The 12,003-nt window shown below is 37.8% G+C and overlaps 1 protein-coding gene across 1 annotated transcript in view; it reads right to left on the bottom strand.

The window, feature by feature from the left end:
* The window catches only part of MRPL13 (mitochondrial ribosomal protein L13), a 34,913-nt gene that overhangs the window by 5,016 nt on the left and 17,894 nt on the right, over positions 1-12,003 (bottom strand). The gene's annotated exons all lie outside the window — the stretch shown is intronic.

Genomic DNA, 12,003 nt, shown 5'->3' with positions numbered 1-12,003 from the left:
CATCATTAATTTTGTTCAAGAATGCAAATTAAAAGCAGATAGCAATGGAAGCAGGCAGCTTACCTCAGAGACTGAGAGCTGAGATGGCTGCAGAGATGCTATAGTGAAATCTAATATTTCTTAGTCATTAAAATCTTATGTTGCAGATCTGGCATTTTTCAAGTAATCTGGCATTTTTCAAGTAATAGCACTGCAAAGTGCAGTCATTCAAGCAATTCTTATACAAGCCTCTAGGATCTTATGTAAAAGCCACGCTGGAATACAGGCTGTGCTATTTGAAGTGTATCATATAAAATTTGATGACTATATGAATTTTAAAGACCAACCATAAAGACAAGCTACTGTTTATGCTGCACGAATCTCAAAGCTTCTTTATTTTCCATTTAAATGGCATATTCTGTATTAACACTTGGACTTGAATCTTTTGTGCATGAAAGAACAACTGTAAGCACCATACCCACTGTTTTCATACTTGCTCAATGTTGGACTTGACCATACTGAACATTGTCAGCTAATATGCACTAGAGAGTCAAGTCATGTTTCCTTGAATCCTGGATTTTAGTCCTCAGAAAGATTCCACATTTTGTTACTCAGACCTCAGCCCTGCATATCAGAGTACAGATTTCATTATACTGCCCTGTTTGTTGTATACTAAGATAGTAGGTTTTTGAAAAATTCTCAGCAGTGACTTCCCAGCAGTTTTATCACTGGATCCATCCTAGACAGGTGGACCAGTGCTGAAGGATTTAAGAGATACAGCATGGTAAATACATCATTATCTCATAGCTTATAGTCATCATTCTTTTTTTCATAGGCTGATTCAACCTCTTCCACAATGCTCAAAGGATTTTGCATTTTCCTTGGAACAGCACATTTAAAACTGCAACCTAGGGTTACACTGGAGTACTATAGAGTGAGAGATCTCACAGTACTTTATTCCTGGGGGAAATCCAATTTTATTTTTTGTTTTGTTTTGCTTTCTTGATAGTATTTCAACCATAATGCTTGTTGTCCTAACGTTAAATGCATAAAACAATGGAGTCTTAGTTTGCAGTCTTATAAAGTTAATGAAGCTTAAAGGCAGGATTTTCTATGCTGAGACACTCGTGTGAACAAGCATAAAAGTTTTTAAAGCCTTTTCTAATGCCACAGTAGGTTTTTATGCTTACTAGTACTTAGCTTTTGGAGGCCACAACCTCTGCCTTTAAAGAATCTTTGGCACTGGGAAAGCTAAGCCTTGAAAAACACTGCCTTTGGCAATGGCGTGATAAATATTTTGTCAGATGAAGAATATGAACCCACAAAACCCTTGTCTACTTGGAGAGAATTATGAACCACTTGTGAACACCAATGCATAATTGCTTATTGATAAATCCAAGCAAGAGTATTCTTGTCAATAGAACACTTCTGCCCTTCCTCAGCAAAGGACTGAGATTAAGCACTTGGAACAAAGGAAATTGTATCTCCTAGAAGAGATGGTTCAGAAATTCACCCAAAGGCAAGACTTCACATGGCTTTTTCTCTCTCTCTCTCTCTCTCTCTTTCTTTTAAAAAAGTAACATTCTTGGGAAAATATTTTGCTGTACATCGGTAGCAGGCTTCCCAGACAAGTGGGACACAGAATGTGGGAACTAACATCCTGGAAATCAATGCTGAAACACAAAGTATTACAGGTTCAGTGAAAATATGCAACATCAGTCTGTGCAGCAAATGTCTGCCACCAAAGCAAGTAAAAACGTATTTGCCCCACTAACATCGTATACTGCACATAAAAAGCAATAATATGGAGTCCAGTGAATTCTAGGCAAAATAGTAAGCAAATCAGATTAACATTGCATTACACCATTCTTCTCAGTGCTTCTCTTTCTTAACAGTTTACTATTGAGTAAAAGAAACAAAAAAGCTGGTCCTAAGCTCTGATTACAGATTTTAAATCTCCCAAATTCTTCCAGTTTTTCTGCACACTCTCAACTACCACAAGGCAAATACAGTTGGATGTAAAATTCTCATAGACTGCAGTCATTGAACCTTACAAAAATAGCTAAACCTGCACCTCTGTGCAGTTTACAGGATCAGTTTTTGCTATGGAAAACAAAAGGTTCTTTAGTGGTCCCCACTGTAACCGCTAGCACTTTCTTCTTCCCCAAACTCTGCAGAATTAAGGTATTTCACATAAACTCTGTCTTTTGATACAGACGCCAGTCCTACACTCTTGAACAGTGAAGAAATTAAATGGAACAAGAGTTTTCCCCATTTACAGAGAAATTTGCTCTGTACTCTACTCCACGAGGGAAGACGAAGGTCACGCTAAGCCCTAGAACATGGGCTAAGATTTTTGCTGGAGGCACACTAAATGTAGTTCAGACTGTTTCATAACCTTGATTTCTCTCACACACATGCAACTGAGTATACCTCTCTCTAAACCAAAACCCTAAACAAAGCTGCTCTACTCATATCAGTTTTTTAAATAGCCTTGACTTTGTCTTTATTTTGAAAATAATTGTTATTCTTATCTTTTGATCAATAACAGCTGTTAATGGCAATCATTCCAGCCTACAATATACAAAGAAACAGTAAAGTATTAGGAGTGGATGTGCAGGCATTTAAAAAAACCAACCAACCACCCACCCACCATCTCTAAAACCAAGTCTCATTATGTAAAAAAATAAGCCAAATGCCTCCTTAAAACACCAAATTCACAGCTACATGGTGTAGGTTAAAAAGACACAAACTAACTTCCACAACAGAGAAGCTCCATCATTGACAGCACTAATACTACTGTTGTAGATGCTATCTTATAACTTATACAGCTAAAAATATTGCGGTCCTGTGACCCTGCAAGTGTACGATTCTGCAGGAAGCAGAATAAAACTCTGCCTAGTATTTACTCGGGAAACAAGTTATTGGATGTACTGGAGTAGGTTGCTCAGGGCAGCAAGCCAGTGTCCATCCTTGGATATATTCAAAAGCTGTCTGAATAGTCTTGGACAACCAGCTCCAGGTGGCGCTGCTTGAGCAGAGGAGTGGGACCAGATGACCTCCAGGGCTCCCTTCCAACCTCAGCCATTCTGTGAAATATCGAATTTGGTCTGTGGTATAGTACAACGATGAAGTTAGAACTGCTTTTCAGACAAAACCGTATCTGTGTGAAATCTGCACGTACACTGAAGACAGAATTCACAATGGGAAGCATTAACCTAAGGAGGTTAAATCTCTTCAAGTCAGCAAAGAAAGGCAAGGCTTTCCCATAGCACTTTAAGTAAAGATCCATTTTATTTATTCCAAATGGAGCTTAAACTACCTGCACTAAAGTAACACTCAAATTTGGTCATCATGTACCTTAGCAGAAGAGTAACTTAAGCAGCTTCCCTAGCAACCCCCATCAACTCTAACATACACCAGTTTGTGCAGCTGCATAAAACAAGGTTATCTTTAATTTTATTCCACTGCTACACACATGGAATGGAAAGGCAGGAAAAGTGATGGATGATCCTTAAAAACAGACTTTTGCCAAAAGAAATATTCATGAAGCTATGACCTCAGCCTCTGAATATCTCAGATGGCAAACTCAAACTAATGCACAAAGAGACCTACTTGCATAGTTGCAGCTATGATGGGAACCCCCACATAAAATTCAACGTTCTTTTTCAATATGCTGTGAAATGTGCTCTTCCTAAGGCATTTTTCCCTTAGTGGGGGAAAGTGGACAGACAGTTCTGTCAAAGTGGACAGAACAGAGACCCTTTCCAAAAGTTAAATGCGTTCAATTGTTAACCCCTGGAGTGAGCATTAATTTCAACCAAATCTGAACAGACTTGCCACACAGCTCCATCTTTATTAAATTCTTGTCAGCACATTCCAGTAAAGATGTTTCCCTTTGCCTAGCAATGTTTTGTGGAGGTGAAAGAGTCTCAGGAAAAAAAAAAGGGGGGGGGGGCTGTTATTCTGTTTGTGAAGGCCAGATCTAAGTAATCACCACTTTGTGATCACTACAGCGTTACACTGCCTTAGTTCTAGATGAGTGAGAGAACACCTTCTAATACAGTCTTTACAGTAGACAGATGAAATATAGCATGATTTAACTTCAAGGCAAAAACATGGTTAAGACTCTAGAGCAATATTTGACATTGTCTACTTTACATGTAAAGAAGATACTTTAAAATCCTTTAAAGCATTTTGATTTTCAGACAATCCTTTAAAAAAGTATTTTTTCACTTCTAATAACTCAGAATACTATGCTTTAATCTAAATACGCTGCTTCTTAGAACTTTTAAATGCACAGGGATTTGCTATAACAATATAATTTATAATAGATATTGCTCTTCCTTCTTCTCCCAAAAGAAGTTACACACCTGCCTGTTTTTTCAACCACATGCTGCTCATGAAATATCATTTGATAACATGACTTTATCTTCTTGCAAGCTCAAAAAATCTGCATATCCATCTATACATGAACAATCTCTATTCAGACTATTTTTGTTGTTATATTCTATTTTCGGAGGTATTTCAAAAGAAACTGTACAAAGTCTAATTTCATGGAGTTACTACAGTTATTTGTGCGCTTGTAAGCTTTCATGATTGCTAACTAATGGTTTCAAAGCTGCCCCCAGCCAAGGCGCAAGATTGTCAATGCTGCAGAAGTGACCTGTCAATACCTGTTCTTGACTCAGCAACGCGCACCTGGTCTAGATGCTTTGAAGATCTCAAATTGCATTTTTCTCTTCACCTGCAGGCAATTACCTCACCACCGGAGAACGTGACCAATAGTCTCATTCCTTGTACTTTCTGCTATTGCACCAGCAATGACAATGAGTGTTCAGAAAGGATTTAACCCAGCATCAGCACTGTAAAAGGTCATTGCCTTAAGGCTAACTAATACTGCCCACTAATAAACTGACAAAACCTGAAAGCAGTGGTGCAAGAGTAAAGAATTTCAAGATTTCACTGCTTCCATGAATGAGAAAAAACAGTTCAGATGCATTAAAAAACCATAAAAATTAATATCTATCCTGTATGAAAGGCACATCCACCTCTTTCATTCACATTCTGTGCAACTTTCCCTATTACTTGAATAACATCCTGTCTGGTCGAATTCACATTTGCATGGATTATCCATCAATCAAAAAAAAAAAAAAAAAATAAGAAAAAGGAAAGCATCAGTCTTAACTCACAGTTATCAAAATATTTTAAGAGTAAATCACGCCAAAGGTTTTGGGATCTTTGGATTTTTCTGCTGCCCCCCCATTTTTCTTTTCCCCCATTTCCTGCAGAATAGCAGAGTTCCCCAAACAGCCAAATGAGTCTTCCGGATGCCTGTGTAGTTTTACAGAAGCTCTCCCTGATTTTCTTACAAATTTCAAAAACTCCAAATAAATACAGGGATAAAATCAATCCAAAATCGGCTGAAAAAAACTGAGCCAAAACCCATATTTTAATTAGTTTTAAATTCCTTCTAAATTATCCCCAAATTTCTTAAATAGTTACTGACGTATCTACTATCCCAGCGTACCTCTATGCCTCTGGTAAAATAATCAGTGAAACAGCTAATGATATTTAACATACTATTAAATTTCCAATAACCACTTTGGCCTATGCTAAGCCATGAACTTCTTGCTCTGCAAAAGAACCATTTCCAAGTTAGTGTAGTGTTCATGCAGACTATCATCTTGACTGAAAAGCATTTCTACAAGTATAACTTATTTCATTTGGAGAACGAACCACAGTAACATAAACTGCATTTAATAACAAACAGAGTAAGAGAAGGTGGCTTTACTGATACCGTTACTCCAGTACAGCTATGATGCATACATAAAGCTTTAGATAAAACTTCCATGGTCCTTGACTGCAGTTTGTTTTTCTTCTACATAAAACTAGCACTTAATTTTTAAAAAGCATCCATAAACCAAGTTATCTAAACCAATGCTAATATGCATTTAAGTACTCTTAGTGAAATTAAGAATGGCTTATTACAATTTCAAATAAACTAGTTGACAAACCCAGCTTCCCTAAAAATGAATAAAGCAAAACTGAACTAAGCTGTTAAAAAACAACTGTCAATCACAGATTTTGACCCGGATTATATGAATACTGCCTGTAAAATGATTTAAGATAAATCAATGCAATGTACATGCAAACCTCATCTTGGCAAGCTGATGCTTTTTAAAAACGCAAGGGTCTTCTTTAAGCAATATATTCTGCTAAAAACTGTAACATTGTAGAAGGAACAGCACCGTACACTTGGCTTTGTCCAAAGAATTATGTTATTCTTCAAATAAACAGAGAAGTTGGTAAAGGAATGGTGAAATGATTTCCAGACTGACCGAGCACCAAAAGTGAAAAAAGCCAAACTAGACATTTATAAAAGAACAATTAAAAAATAATTCTAATTTCATTTGGGCAAGTAGTTCAACTGTATCATACACAGCCATTCTCATATTGCTTGTCAAGTCCCATTAATTTAGTTTCCATTCTGATTTATGAGATCAACAGATTTTAGGGGAAGGGCAAAGCAGCTTTGGAACTTCTTTTTAAGAGTGCCTTCTGATACCTGAAGTAAAAGTGCCCAGTTAGCCATCTTACATTCAATTCTAGTTTCAGCTACAAAGCAAGCTGTCCCCAGATAAAGGGAATGAGAATCAGTAGCACTGGTGTGTTTTATGCATGCTAGAGAAAAAACAGTAATTAATTTTAACAATCTAAACAATCTAAACATAAATTTGTTGGACTTTTAAAATGATTACGCTACTGACTCTTCTTGATCATTATCCAGTTGCTGACTGTGGTAAAAACCTAATGTAGAGAGAAGCAATTTTCTCCTGAAGTATCTGTGCGGCCTTTTGTCCATGGGAATTTAGATCAAGCCTGAAATGTGAGACTCGGTTACTTTCAAGACTCCTGTTAAGTTAAATTCTACACAAAATCATAAGATGTTTTTATATCCTTACTATAAAAAAGTTATCAATGATAGTTCCCAAATTTTAATGGGGGTTAATGATCTCCAGTTAGTTACTGGAATTCCTACTGAGAATAAAAGAAGCCACAGAAAATGAACTTCCAGAGGGACCCCTCAAAGAGTACATTGGAACAGAACTGGGCTGTACTGGCAGGATAGCTTTTTCATGGTTTATAGCTTCTAGTTTTAGGAAAAAGTAAGACTGGCTCAAGTTTTTCACAGAAGCTTGTGTTGGCCAGCTCTTCTCTGAACACTAACACATGCCAGGCCTGCTTTGTGAGAGAAGACAAGTACAAGTGCAGTACTTACCTGTAGCACAGGAACATCCCATGGCCCAAGAACTAAACATGAAGCATGCTACAAATACAATTCAAAACCCAAAACACTGCAAACACACTCTACAACAAAGCTGGAACTAAGAAAATGGCTGGAGAATGTTTATTTCAGTTCAGAATTTTTAAAGGCTCATGAATAAATTTGAAATGGTCCTTATAAAAATTGCTCAAGACCTCACCATATTTGCAGGAAATCTTTACCGTTTTCTTTCTGAGCTTCTCCATAAAGCTGGAGTAACCATCTCCCTTTTTTTTATTTATTATATCATTGTAGAAGAACAAGCATTTTACAAACTTGGTATTAACTGCAATTTATAATTTTTGTAACACAGCACATCACTGGAAATACTCCAAATATAATTTTTGTGTCCAATATAATGCAAGGTGTCTTGCAGCGTTGATTCCCTGTAAAGTTATGAGGAAATTAGCAGAAGAAAAAACCTTTATAAAGCAAAGCTGCCAGCACTTTACATTTACAAAAGTAACATCGTTTCAGCCACACATCCAGGATATCTCTGGCTTTTTCTTCAGCTTTGTTACTACTAAGCCCCAGAAATACTTTGACTGAAAATAGGAACTTACACTGGAAACTGTAGAATTGGGCAAGGCAACTACTGCTGCAGTTCTCTCGTAAGACAATAAATAGAAAAGGCAACTGTGGCTGAGAGGATCTCTTAATCCAAAAGTCTTTTTGTTTACCAATGCCTACAAATTTGTTTGCTATGATCATCAGCAATAGGCTTCAAGTTGTCTGAGGTTGGCAAGGCTGGCTTTAGGGACACAAAGCTAGGGAGGAACTGCAAGTGGAAGCTGCCATCACTATATCATTAGCACAGGACGCATAAGAGGATTATCAGAGCCACCTGCAGTTCCTACATGTCAGATAAGCATGTTTTTCATCACCTACAAACTTTTCATTCTGAGAACATTGTGATTCTCTGCTTTCAAAGCCATGGAGTGTTGCTCGTGAACTACCAAGAACCTGTGTGCCATGCCATGAGGGTGACACGCAGTGTCACTAGTGGGACCCTGCCCAGCCTGGGCTGTTCAGCTTTAAAAAATGTCAGATTCAGGCCAGGTTCTGCAACCCCCTGCCTCAAAGCAGGATGTACAGAAAGGGGCCAGAAATCAGGCAAGTCACTCAGAAAAATAAACATTAAAAAGGTGTTTGGTTTTCTTAAACTAAATTTCAGAGTTTACAATACATGAAGTTTTAAAAACGTCAAAAGTGTTCAAGGACTCTTTCCCCAGACAGACAAGTAAGAGGCTGTCTGGCCTGAGAAGGGTTCCCATTAAGGCTGGCAGAGGAACAGGCACTCAGTATGCACACCAGCACCAGCCCAAGTGCACTCCTGGAAATCAGACAGCTCTGCTTTCTTAAGGGAAACTCAGGAATGCATTCATCTAACTGGAACAACGCAGTGCTGCTGTTCCATATATTTGGTAACATTCTTATTTAAATACTTCTTCAAAAACAATTTCCTGCATTTAAAATTGTCTAAACCCATATATATATTCAGGCAGTTAAACAACTTTTAAATGGTACATAACAAGAAAAATTCCACATGAATCTGATGCATCCTTTCTTTTACGGAACAGAATTGTTTGCTTAGTCATATATGACTGGTGAATTCTATGATGATTTCTATTTAAAACTCATTTAAAAGACATATGATCTGAAACTTCAAACACGCTTGAAATAATGGTTTCATTCATGGTGAGAAGCTACAAAAATCAAACTTAGTGAAAGGAAATAGTTTTTCATCTTCCCCCCTCTAAACGGGTCTGGAAAAGGCATGTAGTAACTTTTCCTGCATCTACACCGTTTTCCACCACATATATTTCAAATCACTCCGTCAAGGATTTAAGAGAGAGTCTCTGCACAATTTGGGAAGTCAGTCGGTTCTGGTTAGGGATAAAAGGAAAGAATGCTCAAAGAAAATCTCTCACTGGACATACACTGACATTTAATTCTCTACTTTCATAGAACAAGATCCCACTTGATGCCTGATCATGAACTCTGCTGTGGTGGAAGGAGGGGTTATGGGAAGGCTCTCTACTCTGAAAAGCAAACACTTTGCTAGATTTCCACACCGGACCTGTGCTTTCCTTAAAAACTGTTTCTCTGTTTTAGCATTCCACTTGAATTTTGTATATTTGTCTATGGCATGTCAGTCTCTGATTAACAGCAAAATAGCCTTTATAAAAATCATCTATAGCAAGACATTTTGATACAAAATATAGGTTAAAAGTTCAATGAGATAATTGGTAGCACTGAGCAAGTTCTCTTCACATTCCAAATGAAAATTATTTGTGTTACTTCAAATTAAAAAGAAAAAGGCTCTTTTCCTCCTAATACTAGTAACTTCTCATACAAAATCAGTAATTTATTTCATTTTTTGTTGTGTGTCTTATGCCTACTGTATATACATCAACGTACACTTCTTGGGTGTAAGCTTTAATGTAAAACTTTGCAGATTAATTCTCATCACAATCGTGTTGACCCGTATTTTATAGCTTTACATACCTTTACAGAAGCTATGTTTTCCATTTATCTTTTCCATTAAACGATACAGCTACTTTTAAAGGGCCAATGTCAACACAGTATAAAAAGGATATCAAGCTACTGGAGAGCGTCCAGAGGGCCACAAAGTTGGTGAAGGGTCTAGAGGGGAAGTTGCATAAGGAGAGGCTGAAATCACTTGGTCTGTTCAGCCTGGAGAAGAGGGGACTGGGGAGGGTACCTCATGGCAGTTCTTCACAAGGGAAAGAGGAGGAGCAGGTGCTAATCTCTTCTCTCTTGTGACCAATGACAAGACCCAAGGCAATGGATTTGCCAAGGCACGTTTAGGTTGGATATTAGGAAAAAGTTCTTCACTCAGAGGGTGATGGAAGCACAGAACAGGCTCCCCAGGGAAGCAGTCATGGTGCCAAGCCTAACAACATTCAAGAAGCACTCGGACAATGCCCTCAGACACATGGTGTTGGAGTTGTCCTATGCAGCGATAAACGTTGGACTTGATGATCCTTCTGAGTTCTTTCAAACTCAGGTCATTCTGTGATTCTGCGAGTGAACTAATTTTTTTTTTTTTTCTGCAGAAAGAAGATGTTCCACAGTGTCTCCTAATTGCTTTCAATCAATCCCAGAGGAATTTAATTCCCTTTTGAACCTCTACCCTTTTGTCACACAGAGTGGTCACCAGGCTCAGAACTTCATAGATTACAAACAATAATTTAAAACAAAAGCCATGTAAGGCAGAAAAGACCTACTAAAACCACCTGAATTAAAAAAAAAATAAATAACTGAGTTTATAGTTTTTCTGCATCCTTCATTTTCTGGAATTTCTTACTGGCCGGAAGCTATCTATAGGTTCTGCATAAGCTCCCAGGCCAAAGTACACAACAGTAAACATAGAGGCCTTTTATATCTCAAATACAGGACACTGAGGACAAGAAAAGATTACTCATTTTAGCTTTGTCCTCTCACTCATACTTCTATGACCCTAGTACAGGGTAACAAACAACAGCCCAAGGAAAAGCCACACAGGACTAATACTACTAGTAACCTATGCATTTGCGTTCCTAAACACAGTTTATTTTACTATCTATTTTTACTTTCATCACAAAGAATCATGAAATAATTTGCATCACAAGGGGCCCCAAAAAGCTATCTGCATCACTCCCCACTGAAAGTGGGACTAACATCAGCTTTACATCAGGTTTCTCAGGAATCTGCGCAGCCAGGTTCTAAGCACCTCCAAGGCTGGAGATCCCACAACCTGCCTGGTCAGCCTGTCAGCTAGAGAAGCATAAAATGATGATGAACCTGACTAGAAAGTCAGTTTTGCATTCTGAGATACACATGTATTACTGCAATATTTGGATTTCCAAGAACCAACTAAATTTCCTTTTACATTTAAAACTCTCCTGAAATGATGTTCGTGTCAGACAGTTCCTTTTTCAGTACATCACCAACTGTAAGGAGTGTCATATTTTTACAATTAGATTTTAACTAACTTGCCTTTGGTTTGTTGAACAAAGTGGTCTACAGTATTTTGTCCCTTTTTTGACTTATTTTTAAAAAAAACATTTTTGCTGTACATCTCTAACACGTGATGTCATTAAAGAAAATATAACTGTTAAAATCTTTGTTACTTCTACAATCTTTGAAAGGAATAACGCAAACCCTACTTCTTCCATGGGCTCACACACAGAGAAGAAATTTAGAACACAAAGTCTATTACGGCTGGATATCCATACAGCCTTTCTTTTAGTGCCTTTGATGCAAAGCTCTCTATTCTCAGTCACTCCAGCAGGCACTTTAATCAGAACAGTGACTACAACAATCATTTCAACACCCCTTTGACAGATTTTTACTGTGTTTAACATGTCCCATCAGAAAGTTACTTTACTAAATGTGCTCAATTCTTTATCTTTTCTCTTGCATCCAAGCTCTCCCCCCCAACAGCACTCTGCCTGCCAGGGAATTACCTCAATACATTTATTCCCCCAGTCAGGGAGAAAAGCATTACTTTTTTTTCCCATTACTTCTAATTGGAAACTCTGCCAAACACCAAAACTGCCAGAGAAGTGAGGTGAAGGTTAAATTAAAACTCATCTATTTGACACTAGTATCTGACATCCACAATGGTCTGGTTGCAGGCCAGGACAAGAAACTGAAATTACAACAGCAGCTATAGCAACGAGCCCTGCAGC

The sequence above is a fragment of the Cuculus canorus genome, chromosome 2, assembly GCF_017976375.1.
Source record: "Cuculus canorus isolate bCucCan1 chromosome 2, bCucCan1.pri, whole genome shotgun sequence".
Taxonomy (NCBI): domain Eukaryota; kingdom Metazoa; phylum Chordata; class Aves; order Cuculiformes; family Cuculidae; genus Cuculus; species Cuculus canorus.
This window is presented reverse-complemented; position numbering and strand designations above follow the sequence as displayed.